General features: G+C 39.4%; 1 protein-coding gene across 15 annotated transcripts in view; it reads right to left on the minus strand.

The window, feature by feature from the left end:
- Nucleotides 1-14,635, minus strand: part of LOC109677854 (melanoma inhibitory activity protein 2-like) — a 79,140-nt gene that overhangs the window by 20,514 nt on the left and 43,991 nt on the right. For 9 of the 15 annotated variants that reach the window (XM_074057428.1, XM_074057419.1, XM_074057421.1 and 6 more), the window contains 8 exons: nt 13,074-13,214; nt 11,849-11,961; nt 10,113-10,231; nt 8,585-8,657; nt 7,879-8,085; nt 6,667-6,787; nt 5,519-5,676; nt 739-849 (listed from right to left, as the gene is read on the minus strand). The gene's annotated coding sequence lies outside the window, so the exon portion shown is untranslated. Of the gene's footprint in view, nt 1-738; nt 850-5,518; nt 5,677-6,666; nt 6,788-7,878; nt 8,086-8,584; nt 8,658-10,112; nt 10,232-10,610; nt 10,676-11,848; nt 11,962-13,073; nt 13,215-14,635 lie in introns of all 15 variants that reach the window. The other 6 variants (XM_074057425.1, XM_074057432.1, XM_074057422.1 and 3 more) reach the window with 5 other exon arrangements.

Raw genomic sequence — 14,635 nt, forward strand, 5'->3', positions numbered from 1 at the left:
ATGGACCTTGTGAAATTCTTCCCTGAGGGAGAAAGGATGTAAGAATCAAACTGATGTTAAAGTCTGCATTTGAAAACAGGACAAGAGAATCAAGATGGCAACTAGATGTGAGATGGAAGTAAACAGATAAAGACCCCAATAAGTTTTCTCCCAGCACACAAGATTTGGGAAGGCTGTGAACATGTGTGTGGTAGTAAACTGGTTTTTAATCTCAAATTCCATGACTGCAAGTCTAACGATCTTTATAGTGCCCTGCCACCTCTTACTATCCAAGCTGCTGTGCTCATAAAGCACTGTTATTAAACAATCCTACTAAGTACCGACATTGAACACTGGGTACCATGGTTATTTAAGTCCAAAGTACATGACTATAGAGACTGAAATTAGTTTAGTGGGGGATAAGACAACTGAGGGAAGGAAGCAGGAGTGGCACTAACTGCTTATGAGCATGAAATTCATTGTGGGATGATAAAAATGTTTTAAAATCAGATTGTGATGGTGGCTGCACAACTCTGTACCTAGACAAAAACCAATTAAAATGGTGCAGTCCTGTGATACATAATTCTGTCTCAATAAAACTGTTCAAAAAAGCAAAAAGAATTTTCTGTGGCATATCTTTTCATTAACATAGCTACAAGCACCCAAATCGAAACCTATAAAGCTAATTACAAGGAAAACTATGTGGATTTGCTTAACGGTCTTACTTGTAAAATATTTACAAGTGATACCAACTCTTACCCATATTGGCCAATAACCCTGAAATTGCTTGAACATCAGCTCCCAGAAAGACTTCATTCAGAGTCAAAACTACTGGCAAGCACAGTGTATGGACACGTATTCTTCTTTCACCTTTGGGGAAAATACATGATAGTAAGGACAGCTACATTTAAAAAAGATTATGCTAAAGTCAGGTCTTTTTAATATAGAACCAGGTAGGTCATATAGGAAGCAGAGATGGTATCAACACTCTAGTCTGGGACAACATTAAGTTTTATTATTTTTTTTTTAGTAGAAAACTCTTTATTTAAGTTATTACTAAATAGGTAACAGGGATTATATTTAAATGGCAAAAGTACGCTAACATTTTCTTCTTTCTCTGTCTCTCCCTCTGTCCCTCCCAATCCCCTCCTTCTCTCCTTTTCTTTCTTTTTTGAGACAAGGACTCACTATGTAGCCCAGGCTGGCCCAGCTGTTTGAGTATTGGAATTACAGATATCTGCCACCACGCTTGCCAATATGCTAGTGTGTTTTACAGACTGTTTTAAAGTTTAGGAAATTTTTATTTTACTTGTACGACTGGAGTTTGAACTCTGGACCTCAACACTTGCTATGCAGAAGCTCTATCAGTTGAGCCATGTCCCCAGCTCTACATTTATTCTTTTTAAACACAGGAAAAAAATTAAAAGAAATAAATTAATATTCACAATGCCTTTTCTTTGGTAATTGCCTACAACAACTATCAATAAAGCAAAGAAATAAAATGAAAACTTTCAGAATCATCAAATATCTATCTCTTTTCTCCCTCTCCCTCCCTTTCCTTTTCTCTCTCTGCTGGGGATTGAACCAGGACCTTATACATGGGAAGCTCACCTGGGACATGAATAAACAAACTGGGCACAGCAGGAAAGTACTCAGGAATAAAAAGGAGCAAACCACTAACGATGCGGCATGTGGATGCATCTCAAATACACTACCTTAAGTAAGGGAAGTCATACTCAAAAGTCTACACACTACAGGTTAAGAGAACACCGAATCCTAACTAGACCACCAAGGAATGTTCACATCACAGGCTGAGCAACGTGAACCCCAATATTCAAAATCTGAAATGCTCCAAACCCTGAAACCTTTCGAGCACAAATATGATGCCACAAGTGGAAAATCCCACTCCTTACACATGAGGGTAGGGTAACAGTCAAAATGAAGGCACACTAAAACATTGCATAAAATGACCTTTCGGCTATGTCTGTAAGGTGTATAGTAAACACAAGTGAACTTTATGTTAAGACCTGATCCCATTCCCAAGATATCTTATGATGTACATGCAAATATTCAAATATTTGGAAAAAGTCCGAAATTGACAACTCTTCTACTGCACAGCCTTGTTTTGTTTCATTAAATAAAACATGATGTCTAGCCAGGTGTCTTATGCCTGTAATCCCAGCTACTCAGTAGACAGAGATCAAGAGGACTGAGGTTCAAAGACATTTGCAGGAAAATGGTTTGAGAGACCTTATCTCGAAAATATCCAACCCAAAAAAAGGGCTGGTGGAGTGGCACCTGGGTAGGAAGAGGGAGATAGCATGGCAGACTGAGGGCGGATCAGGCCCAGGATGGTTCTGAGTTTATGGGGAGAGAGGGGGAAGTCTGTTTCTGTGGCTGCTGCAGGTCCCACGGGACCAGATCCTGGTGGGTACTTTATGATTTGTGAATACACCATCTCCCCAAGCCTGCTGCATGGTCCTCATGATGTTGCATGAGAACATTTCTTGCAGACTTTTTTCTGGTTTTTTTGTTTGTTTGTTTGGGAGAGAACTCAGGGACTTATGCATGCAAGGTGGGCTCAGTGGCAACTGAGCCACACCGCTCAGCTGGGGAAAGCATTTCTCAGGGGTTTCTTCAGTAGTTGGTGCCCAAAGACCCTAAGGAACCGTGCCCACCTTTACCCATATCTATGCTAGTGGCATAATATAGGTCTGCTTTGTGCTCTGCCCTGGCTTTAATATTCATTTCCCTGGTATTTGGCAGGTTGATCATTCTGGTAAGTTATGTCCTCTTACACATTTTCATTCATTTGAATTTATTCCTCTATGACAATTAAAGTGCCTTATTATGTCCCCTTCCAAAAAATGTGCTTGTGAGATCCACCTTTTCAACTTGAAATTAAGGTTAAAATATATGTTTATCTATGCGTGGGAAAATTTTTAAAAGGATAAGAAGCCAGAGAATGGGACCTAGTGGACTATGATTTCTCTTTTTAAATATTTTAATACTTCACCTTTTTTCCCCCGTCATGCTGGGGTTGAACCCTGGGCCTCAGACATGCTAAACATGCCATCTACCATACAGCTGTACCATAATCTGCCTGTACTCCCCTCTCTCTCTCTCTCTCTCTCTCTCTCTCTCTCTCTCTCTCTCTCTCTCTCTTCCTTCCTTCCTCCCTCTCCCTCTCTCTCTCCTATCAATGATTTCTAATGAAATTAATTGATCATAAAAGAAAAAACGAGGCCAGTTAACCACACAGTGTTCTCTACAGAGAAGCTCAAGCCTAGTTTGTTGGCATTTTCCCAGGCTCTTCCTACTCTTATTTTTCTGGGGGGAGGAGAGGGTAACTGGGATTCAAACTCAGGGCCTTGCACTTGCTAGGCATGCACTTCAACCACACCCTCAGCCCAGTTCTCAGGCTCTTTATGAAAAGTAAGGTAATATAAATAGTCTCTGATTCATCAAGTAGAAAAAGCCTTAAGCACTTTTAGAACAAACATTTCCTCTTAATTAGCAGGCACCCTCTGGAGAGATAAACATTTCTGAATTCTACCAATCTTGAATAAATGAATGGGATCCAACAAATGTGCCTTTCAAAACATGAATACAGTGGGGCTTGGTACAGTGAACACTTAGTGTCTATGAGGTCCTGGCTTCAATCTTCAGTACCACTCCTCCAAAAATATGGAACTAAAAAATATTAAAATAAATGAATTCAGTGAAGGCACATTATTATAGTGAGGGGTAATAGAGAACAAACATTTGATAGGCAAATAGTTTTGTGGAGTTTTTTGGGTTTTTTCTGGTACTGGGGCTTGAACTCAGGGCCTCATGCTTGCTAGGCAGGTGCTCTACCACTTAAGCCACTCCTTCAGTCCTTTTTAGAGCTAGGTATTTTTGAGATAGGCTCTCATGAACCATTTGCTGGGGATGGCTTTGAGTCGCAATCCTCCTGATCGCTGTCTCCTAAGTACCTAAGGATTACAGGTGTGAGCCACCTGTACCCAGTAAGACAGGCAAACAGCCTGATCAATAGATTTCAAAATATATTGGGTAGATTAATGGATCCTTTTATTTTTTTTTTTTCTGTAGGTTTCATGTAATTTTTCAGCCTTAACAATGACTCCAGCTTGGCTGGGAGCCAGCAGTCCACACCCCTAATCTTTAGCTACTAGGAAGGCTGACATCAGGATGATCATGATTTGAGGCCAGCCTGGGCAAATACTTCCTGAGACCCCATCTCCAACATAATCAGAGCAAAATGGACTGAAGGTGTGGCTCAAGCATTAGAGGGCCTGCTTTGCAAGTGGGAAATCCTGAGATCAAATCCCAGACCTTCCCCCCAAAAAATACTGCTTCACACCCCTTAAGGATCAAAAACATTTACGCATGAATAAAAAATTAGAACCAGGTTGATAATGTAGAAAAATGAAAAACCAAGAAGCAGACCAAAACTCCAAAGATGTCCTCCTTCTGGAGATGGATGTAAGAATGAGAAAGCCACTGTGCTACATACAATTAAAAATAGTTAGGAGGGCTGGAGACGTGGCTCCACTAGTAGAGTGCCTGCCTAGCAAGCTCAAGGCCCTGAGTTCAATCCTAGTACAACCAAAGAGGGAAAAATATTGGGGCGAGGCGCAGGAGGGGGGAGGTAGTTAAGTGGTAGAGTGCTTGCCTAGCATGTGTAAAGCATGGGTTCAATTACCAGCAAGGCAAAAAAAAAATTTTTTTAAAGGCACTCAGAAGGTGGAGGCACGAGAATCATAAGTTCGAGGCTAGGCAGCCTGGGCTACATAGTGAGGCCCAACCTCAAAAAAACAATAAATGGATAAAAATTTTTAAAGATTGGAATAGCCAATTTTGTGATTATTTTACCATGATTTAAAAAATTGTTTAATTAAAACAAAAAAAGTGCTACAGGCATGGCTCAGGTTGTAGAGTGATTACCTACCAAGCACAGGGTCCTGAGTTGAAACACCAATATCCAAAGAACGTTTTTTAAGTCAGGCATGGTGGTGTGTGTCTGTAGTCCTAGCTACGTGGGAGGTGAGGCAAGTTCAAGACCACTACCTCCCATCAAAAAAGAAAAAAAGACCTTCCACTACTACTGTAATTGTTCAATAAGTACAATAAATAATCCAGTAGTAACATAGCCCTATTTTCCTTCCAGACATGGTTGCTTGTTTTTAAAACTGAGATATTTCACATACTATAAAATTCACCATTGTAAACTGTATAGTTCAGTATTTTTTAATTTAGTCACAACAGTCTCTTTTTTTTTCAGTATTGGGCTTTGAATTCAAGTCCCTCTGCTTGCTAGGCAGGTGCTCTCACTTGGGCCACACCTCCAGCTAGTCTATTTTTTGATAGTGTTTCTTCTCACTTCTTAATTGCATATTGTGTAATTACATCTTACAAAGTTAGCAAAGTATCCCAGCAGTGTAAATCCTTTAAGCTAAAACTGGTGAAAACATATATATTTATTGGTATAAAAAACAATATTTGCTTCTATGTGGAAAAAAAATAGTGTTCCCACCTTGGTGCACCGAATCCTCCTAACTGCCTCAAAGCCAATCTTCTGAGTGAGTTACCTCTGTAGTTCCTTCTGTAATTTCTGTACTTGGTCTGGATTGTGCTGATGATGGTAAGATGAATAGTAATAGATGCTACCTGCTGAGTACCAAGAAATACAACCTGGAAGACAACGCACTACTGATTATATGTTTATTTTTAACATTCTGATTTTGAGACAGTGTCTCACCTCAGAGTTCAGGCTAGCCTAGAACTTGTGATCCTCCTGTCTCAGCCTCCAGGCACATGATCCTTTTTATTAAAAAGGATCTCTACCCATTTCTGTATGTCTTTATATACTACTTGTGCCAGCTGTTGTGGTGCTTATTGTGCATGCATGAATGCAGAACGCTGTCTCACCAGCTGAGATCTGCCTTACTTAGAATGCTAACATCAGCCATTTTAATTTCATTTTTTTTCTTTTTTTCTCACATATATTACACAAAGGGGTTTTGTTATTATATTTCCATACACACATATAATGTACTTTGATCAGATTCAACCCCACTATTACTCTTTCTTATCTTCCTCCCATCATTTTTAGACAATTTTTAATGGTCTGATTATTCTATTTTCATTCTCAAGTATGAAACACTTCATCATATTCACCCCCCTCACCCTCTCCTTTCATCCTCCAGACTCCTGCTGGTTCCCAACCCCAAATGCTCCTCCTTCTGACAGTCCCACAAACTCCTTTCAAATGATGCTACTATTACCACACCAAAGTGACTGCAGGCATTTCACTCAGCTTTTCTCTAACTTCTCAAGAGCCTGTCAAAAAGAATAATCCATCCCTTTATGTAGTGGTATGGAAACTTCTCTATTTCTCTCCTACTAAATAGAAGTAGAGCACTGTTAGGGTTTATACTGATTACACTGATTAGAAGGAGTGATGGCGCACATCTGTAGCTCCCTCCTCCTTACTGGGGGAGGGACACTTGCATCTGAAAATTTGAGACCAGCCTGGGCAACACAGCTACTCTCCATCTCACAGACCAACCTGACCGACTCTCTCAAGGGAATAAATGCTTTTACATTGCCTCCTACTCAAAAACAGCATCACATAAATGTCATTTCACCCCTCACTGAAGAAAACAATCATGACGAACTTACCCGGAGAAGCCCAATCAGAATACTGTCCACTGAGAAGGAGTAAGTCAACAGCTACCTGCTGACCAGAACAGTCCAAGGCTAATTTCTTATAGAAGTCAGAGGATGGAGTCAGGTGTATTTTCTACGAATAAAAAATAACAAAGAGAAACTTTAAAAATCATTATCAAAAATGTAAATAAACATCCACATATGTGTATAGCAATTGTAATATCATTGACCCACCTCTACATGTGTTTCTTTGTTTTTTATTTTGGGGCAGTACTGGGGTTTATACTCAGTGCTTCACCCTTGCTAAGTAGGCATTCTACAACTCGAGAAACACACCCAGGCCTATGTATGTTAATAACAACTATTTCTGAGGCATTCTACTCAAACCTTTTGCATTTTCATACTATTTGATTCTTCATTAAGAAGCATGTACTGGGCAGGTGTGGTGGTACATGCCTGTAGCTCCAGCAATTGGGAGGCTGAGGAAGGATGGTGAGTTCAAGGCCAGCCTGGGCTACTTAATGAGACCCTGCCAGAACAGACTAAAAAAGAAGACACATATGCTGCATAAGAATAAAAAAATGAGACCTGCTGAAACTATTCCAGGAATTGGGGGGAGGGGGAGATAAAGGAGAATGATGCAGGGGGTGAATTCAAATATGATATATTGTAAGAATTTTTGTACAGGGGGTGAATTCAAATATGATATATTGTAAGAATTTTTGTAATGTTACAATGTAGTAATAATGTAATATGCAGTAAAACATTAGGCAGTCTGTCTCTAGGAGTGACATCATTAGCAGAATAAGATACTGGTTTCTCTCTCATCTTTTGGGAAATGTATGTCTCAAACTCTTGACATCATAAACACAAGTTGCTCAAAAGCAACTGACAATACAGCAAATTACGGCCGCTGCTAACTGGTCATCCAGGTTCCACCGTGTCCCTAGCAAGTGTATTTCCTTAGTTTCCCAGACTTTCTCATCAAAGCCAGGTTGGATTATAGTGGCCTCCTAAAAATATTGCAAACAAGGCATGGGGGCATCAGGTAGAGACAACTGTAATCAAATAGGTATGTCTACAGAAGAGTGAAACCCTTTTCCCATTTCCTTATCACCCTCCTCCCCACACTGAAAAGTACATCAGAACAAACAAAAAAGCTCTGTTGCCAAAGGGATAAGGGCTCCAGTGTAAATCATGCGATGGACTTCATGATTTCCTAACCTTAGCAGATGACCTGTGGTTGGGTTCCTCTCTTGGTTTAAGAGCTCCCACACCAAGATTTGGGAGTTGTGTTTAAAAGACAGACATTCGCCCACCAGTTGGGGACATCAGCTCAAAGGCAGCCTGAAATGCAGGACCCAAGGCACTCTGGGTCTCCAGACTCTTGGTCAACATTTGTGGCAAAGTTTTCAGTAAATTCTGGAAAAGCTTGTGAAATGAGGCAAGAAAATTCAAGGGTGTTACAATTAAAACTCTTTCTCACACCAAGTCAGTATCTAATACAACAGACGAGACACTGAGTTATGATGATGGTCAGAGAATCTACAGACACTACAGTAAATGATGAGGTAGATGAAGTGAAAAGAAAGCCATTTTAAATCAACATAAATCAGCAAGCAAGAGATCTTGCTTATAGTTCTAGAACATGCAATAGCCAAGCAAGACTGTAAGTTAAAAAAGTTAATAAATATTAACTTGCCCAGTAGTTAGTATTATTGCTAAGGAAAACAAAATGTAAACCAACTACCTCTTCAGGTTAGGATGTAAAATAAAGAGAATTAATGGTTAAAAAAAAGATACTTTGCATTATGGCACGATGACCACTGCCAAGAGCAGAGTCCATAGACTTGCTAGTGAAAACGTCACCCCTATAGCATATATGCATTTACAGGGTACATAACATCCCCCTTCAGACACTTCTGCTCACCTCTCATTGTATTATGTCACAGGAATTTCTAGGCAGGTAATAAGAGTTTCTTTGAACTGACCCCAATGACACTCTGTGAATGAGAAAAGCAAAGGGCAGTGAGATCAGCCTGGCTAATGTGCTTCCCACAGTGACCAGCAGTGACTCTCAGCATCCCTCCCGCCACCCACAAGGCTGTCTGAGTCTCTGCTTTAATTTTTTCAAGTATAAAATGAGAAGTGGAATTGTGAAATCATATGTTAATTTTACAACGCTGAGGAACTACCACAGTTTTCCATAGCAGCTGCACCATTTCTACTCCTACCATCAAGCCACAGGGGTGCTATATGCCACACTTTGCCAATATGTATTGTTTTCCATTTTTTAAGAACTAGCCATCCCCTGATGGATATGAAGTTAACTTGTGAGTTTTTGGACTTTTTTGAAAAAAACAAATTTTTCATATTGATAAAATCTATGCCTTTCTCCTCTACTGCCTGTGCTTTTGGTGCCATCTCTACAATGTCATGAAGATTTTCCCCTATGTTTTATATTTTTAGCTCTTCAGTTTGGTCTTTACTTCAGTTTTAGTTAATTTTCTTTAAATGGTTCAAGGTACCATTTAAATGGTACAAGGTATGCATCCAGCTTCACTCTTTTGCATGTTTCGATTGTTGAAAATCATTTGTTGAAAAGACCATCATTTCCCCCATGGTCTTGGCACTGCTGTCAAAAATCAATTGAAGAATGTGAGGGGAAAAAAAATCGATTAGTCACATGTATTAGGTTCATTCCCAAGTTTACTATACACCTTTGGGGTCTCCATGTACATCCTTAAATCCCGATATTGCTATCTTTCCTTTTGTGGCACTGGGATTAAAATTTTGGGTCCCCCTTAATTTTTTTTGGTGGCATCAGGGTTTGAACTCAGGGCTTACGCTTGCTAGCCAGGTGCTCTACTGCACTCAAGGCTTTGTATTTTCGAGGCAGATCCTCTACCACCTGAGAAATGCCTCCAGGTCTTCTGTCACTGGTTCCTTTGGAGATAGGGTCTGGATGTTTGCCCAGGCTGGTCTGGACTGCTGTCATCCTATTTAGGGTTCCCACTGTTGCTTGGATGACAGGTGTGTGCCACTGAGCCCAGCTATAGGTTGAGATGTGGTCTGGCAAACTATTTGCCTGGGACAGCCTCCCAAGTACCTAGGATTAAAGGCAAGAACCACTGGTGCCGGGCTGAACACAGAGTCTTGTACATGCTCGGCAAGCATGCTACATCCTCAGCCCTCAACAAACTTAAGTGAATGAGAAGGAAAAAGAAGGCTAAATTTAATAAACTGAAGATTAACTTGTTTTGTTTCCTCTTTTCTAAAGAGAGAGATTGGACCGAAGGAATCTTACAACTCCAACAATCTAATGACTTTATAGTCAAGACTTTTCTTCACAGAATAAGCACATACCATACACTGCTAATTTGCCAAATGGTCAAGAAATATTTCCAAAATGGAAAATTCCTGAGGCAGTTTAATAAATGTAAGTATAAAACACATACCTTCAATGTCTGAAACTATTAGCACCTGCAGTTGGGAGAGGCTTCCTTGAAGACTGTAGAAATGAATTCTGCTGTCAAATGTTATGAAGCCAGTTCTTATCCTAGAGTTACCAAGAAGCCTAAAAACAAATTCAGAGAATGTTTTGTTAAGTTTTCCCATATACATGCACATGAAATGTCTGCTAAGCTTACATCTAATTCAGTATTATGGAAAACAGCCCAACACAAACAAATCTTTAAGCCAGTCAATGATCCCCTACCATGAAAACATATCCTCCCCAAGGGAAAACACTACGCATAAGCCAAATAGTCATTTATTAACGACAGTAACAATACAGAAATTCAAAAACTATTACTTCTATATGACATAAGTTATATGTAATTACTTAGGAAGTAGCATGTGAAAATATCAGAAATATGTACAAAACTTTGCAGGCAATGTGAAGTGATTTTTAAAGAATGCATCAGGAACTAGGGATGTAACTCAAAAACACTTGCCTGGCATGAGCAAGACCGTGGGTTCAATTCCCAACACCATGAACAAAAACTATCACATACCATCTCTAAAATGAAACATAAATTTAGGTTGTGAATCTTTAAGCACAAACCTTTTCATATCATTTAAAGTAATTCCTTAAGAACAAGGACCAAAAGCACCTCTTTTAAAGAACACAAACGTGAAACCATAGTTGCTAAAAGGGGAAGAAACTAGCTTTCCATCTTATTGCTCATGCTTGGGTTGATTCAATGGCTAGTTCACTAACACACAGCCCCCATGTATAATCTACAACATGAGAAATACAAGCAGAATGAGGATGTCTTATTCCCAAGGTGAGGGAGTCACTCCACTTGTGCTGCAATTAGGTCTATACATTCCTATGTATCATACACAAACACTGTACTTCCTTCCATTGAAAGGTCACGCTACTTTTCATGGGTTACACTAAGAGTCCAAGCAACATTTAAAATACAGTTATTTTAAGAGACTTAAAGAGGTATATGTGTGTACAATATTTGAAACTTTATTCCAAAGGTCTACGGAAAAATGATTTTTTGAGAAAACTAGGAACAAAAGAAATAAACTGGGTATTAAATATGATGGAATTATTGTTACTTTTACCTAGTGTGATACTAGTATTGAAGCCAAGATTAAAAAGTCTTAAAGCATTTACAGGTAAAGTGATATGGTGGGTAAGATTTGCTTTAAAATACTCAGGGCAGGGGAAGTATGAGTACAAGGGAAAGTGAGATGAAGCAAAATGCAGGACACCGGTGGCCCATGTGTGTAATTCTAGACACTTGGGAAGCTGACACTGGGAAGGATCACAGTTCGAGCCCAGCATGAGGAAATAGTTCGAGAGACTCATCTTCAAAATAACCAGAGGAAAATGCATTGGATGTGGGGCTCAAGAGGTAGAGCATTTGCTTTGCAATATCAAAACCCTGGATGCAAACCCCAGTTACACCCCCCAATAAACCTCCCCCCTCCTCCCACCTCCCCCCACCACAAAAGCAGAATGCTGAAGATGGAGGATAAGTACCTGGAGTTCCATTACGTCATTTTTTCTATTTACCACAGGTTTGAACATATTGTTTATAAGAAAACCAAGGCCTAAGATTTCACTGATTTAAGTGAACTTTTAGAGCATAATTAAACAGCTTCCTTTGTACTTGCAAATTAGTCATTCAGTTTGCAAACACTCAGTTTCACATTTAAGCTGAATTGAGACACTTACAAATCCAGATTGTCTGACAAACTGTGGCAAACTAAATTCAAGTATCCAGTTTCAAATGCAGTGTGAGACACATCAAGTATGAAGAGGTACCCTGGAGGTTGTGGTGGTCCTAACTGAACAAAGAAAAAGAACCTCATTAAATACATTTAACAGGACTGAATTTAAATTTACTTACTGAGTCCACAAACAGCAAAACCATAAAATAAGCATTATTCACAGACTGGGTGTAGGTAACATGTAAGGTATCTTACACTGCTTACACAATTAAAAGAAAAATGAGTCTGTGCCTGCCATAACTAAAAAGAGTGTTTTCTCTAGGACAAGAAAGGTTGGAAATATGAGAAGGGTTCCTGGAGGTACCGGCAATGTTCAAGTTCTTGACCTAGGCAGTACTAACAAAGGTGTTTCTTTATAATTAACTGATGCCATACATCTGTGTCTTATTGTCTTTACTATATGAACATTGTATTTCACAACTTAGGGAAAACATTTTTCTGATGTTTCTAACGTTTTCAAGTTATCCCCAGATGGCTATTTAACTAAAACATTCCAGTCTAATGCCATAAAAATGTGAGATGCTATTTTATAAACTTCTTTTACAAAGATTTGCTTTCAATTCAGTAAAAAGCAAGTACCACTTGCCAAATTCATAAAACCTGTAGCTCAAGAGGTAAGCCAGAGCGGTGGGGGATGGTTCACGTGGTAGAGCACCTGGCAAGTGGTGGGGGGGGCCCTGACTCAAACCCCAGTACCACCAAAGAACAAAAAAATAGAAAAAAGAAAAAAAGTGCATGGGAGAAGTAAGCCCAGAAGGAGCAAAAGCCTTTGTAAAAGGCAAGCCCCCAAATTTCAAGGCAGACATTCAAAGCTACAGGATGAACGGAGCTCAGGAAACCATTTCAATAGCACAGACACATGTGCTCTTCTGCCTTTAGTTCCACAGAAAGACAGCCACACTGCAGAAAATCACAACCAACCTCTTGAGGGCAATAAAATGTTGTCTCCATTGCAACTTTGTGGTGAAAGAGACCGAGCCCTCAAAAGTTCCACAGCACCAGGAACTGCCTACAGAGATGTCAGAAGAACACACTAACACACTAAGCTCTTAAAGTTTGTTTGCATTAGGTCTTATCTTCAAGTCCCCTTTTCCTTGGAGGCAGTGGTGGCACAGTGAAAGAGTAACCATATCAACAGACCTGGGTTTTATGCAAGTATTGCCACTTACTTAGAGGTGTTTGTTGAGTCACTCAGCCAACATTTGTCTTCACATCTGTAAAATGGGATTAACAGCGTTTCTCTGGATGACCTCTCTCTTAGTGTTATTTGCGATGATAAAAAATGTACATGCTCTCTGAAATGTAAAGGGCTAAACAACAGGCATAATTATTATTTTTTGAGACAAGACTTCACTAGAGTTTGTAAAACTCTATCTCAAAAAACCCATTACAAAAATGGGTTGGTGGAGTGCTTCAAGGTGCAAACCCTGAGTTCAAACCCCAGTACCACAAAAAAAATTGTTGTATTCCTCTTCCTCTATTTATCAACTACTAATGAAATTTCCTTACAAAAAGACACTGAATATTGACATACCCACTTTATTCTCTAATCTTAACAAAATGTTGTTTGTTATATGATATTCTTCCAACAAAGGCTAGAAAAAGTTAATGCAAGAGATCTCTTCAACTACTGAGAAAGCCACATTCAACCAACCTCCCAATACCACCCACCTCCCTTCTCTCTCCAGTGAGAGAATTACGTACCTATTATATACACTTGTTTTACCCAAAGAACAGGTCTGGAATAAGTTCTAAATAAATTATTTCTAAAATTACTGGCTTTAATAAACCATGAAATATGCCATTTATTAGACACCCAAGATAACAAATGTAAAAAAATGGTCTCGAGATATTATCGCTTTTGCTTAAAATGGATGTAGGTATTCAGCTATAACTACAAGTGCATAGAAAAACTTACCAGTGGCAGGACGTACACACACACACACACACACACACACACACACACACACACACAAAATCATTGGGTAGGTAGCGTAAGCTACACTTCTATCTCCTTTGGTCAAGAAAGCTACAAAAGTGTTAATGCAGGTGGGTGCTGCATGAAGAACAGCTCACAATTGTACTGGAAGTAACCAGGGGCAACTGCTGAAAAAACGCACCAAAGTTTTTCAAAGCAATGATCATCACTTTGGAAAGGGAAACAATATAGCCCTTCCAAGTAACTAGTGGAGCATTAGAATTTAGGAGAAAAAAAATTAAAGAGTAAAAAGCATTCCAATTGCCGGGCCAAAAAACTACGTCGCTGAAATGCATCGATGTTAAACTCTATTGTTTTCTTCCAGGATCATTCCCGTTGAAAGTTTGCCTTTTAAAAAAGGTATTTACTTTTGCTTTAAACACCCATAATGTAAAACCAAGACAATATCTCTAAATGTGGCTTGGAGATAGATAGCTAGGGAAACAGGATCAACTCTTTTTTTTTTTAATGAAACAGGGTCTGGCTATGTTGCCCAGGCTGGCCTAGAACTCGAGATCCTCCTGTCTCAGCCTCCCAAGGAAGAGACCACATTCTAAAATAGTGATGAATTAAAGTATTAAGGAAAATTTTGATATTACGTTAAAAGGCCTACCTCCTAGTTCTCACAAAACAACTATTACAGAGTTAAAGAGTATTTAAGGTTGATCATACAGATAAAACTTCTAGTCTTCCCATCAAAAACCAACAGGGACTGGAGACTTGGCTTAGTGGTAGAACACTTGCCATGAATGA

Source organism: Castor canadensis, chromosome 16 (assembly GCF_047511655.1).
Source record: "Castor canadensis chromosome 16, mCasCan1.hap1v2, whole genome shotgun sequence".
Taxonomy (NCBI): Eukaryota; Metazoa; Chordata; class Mammalia; order Rodentia; family Castoridae; genus Castor; species Castor canadensis.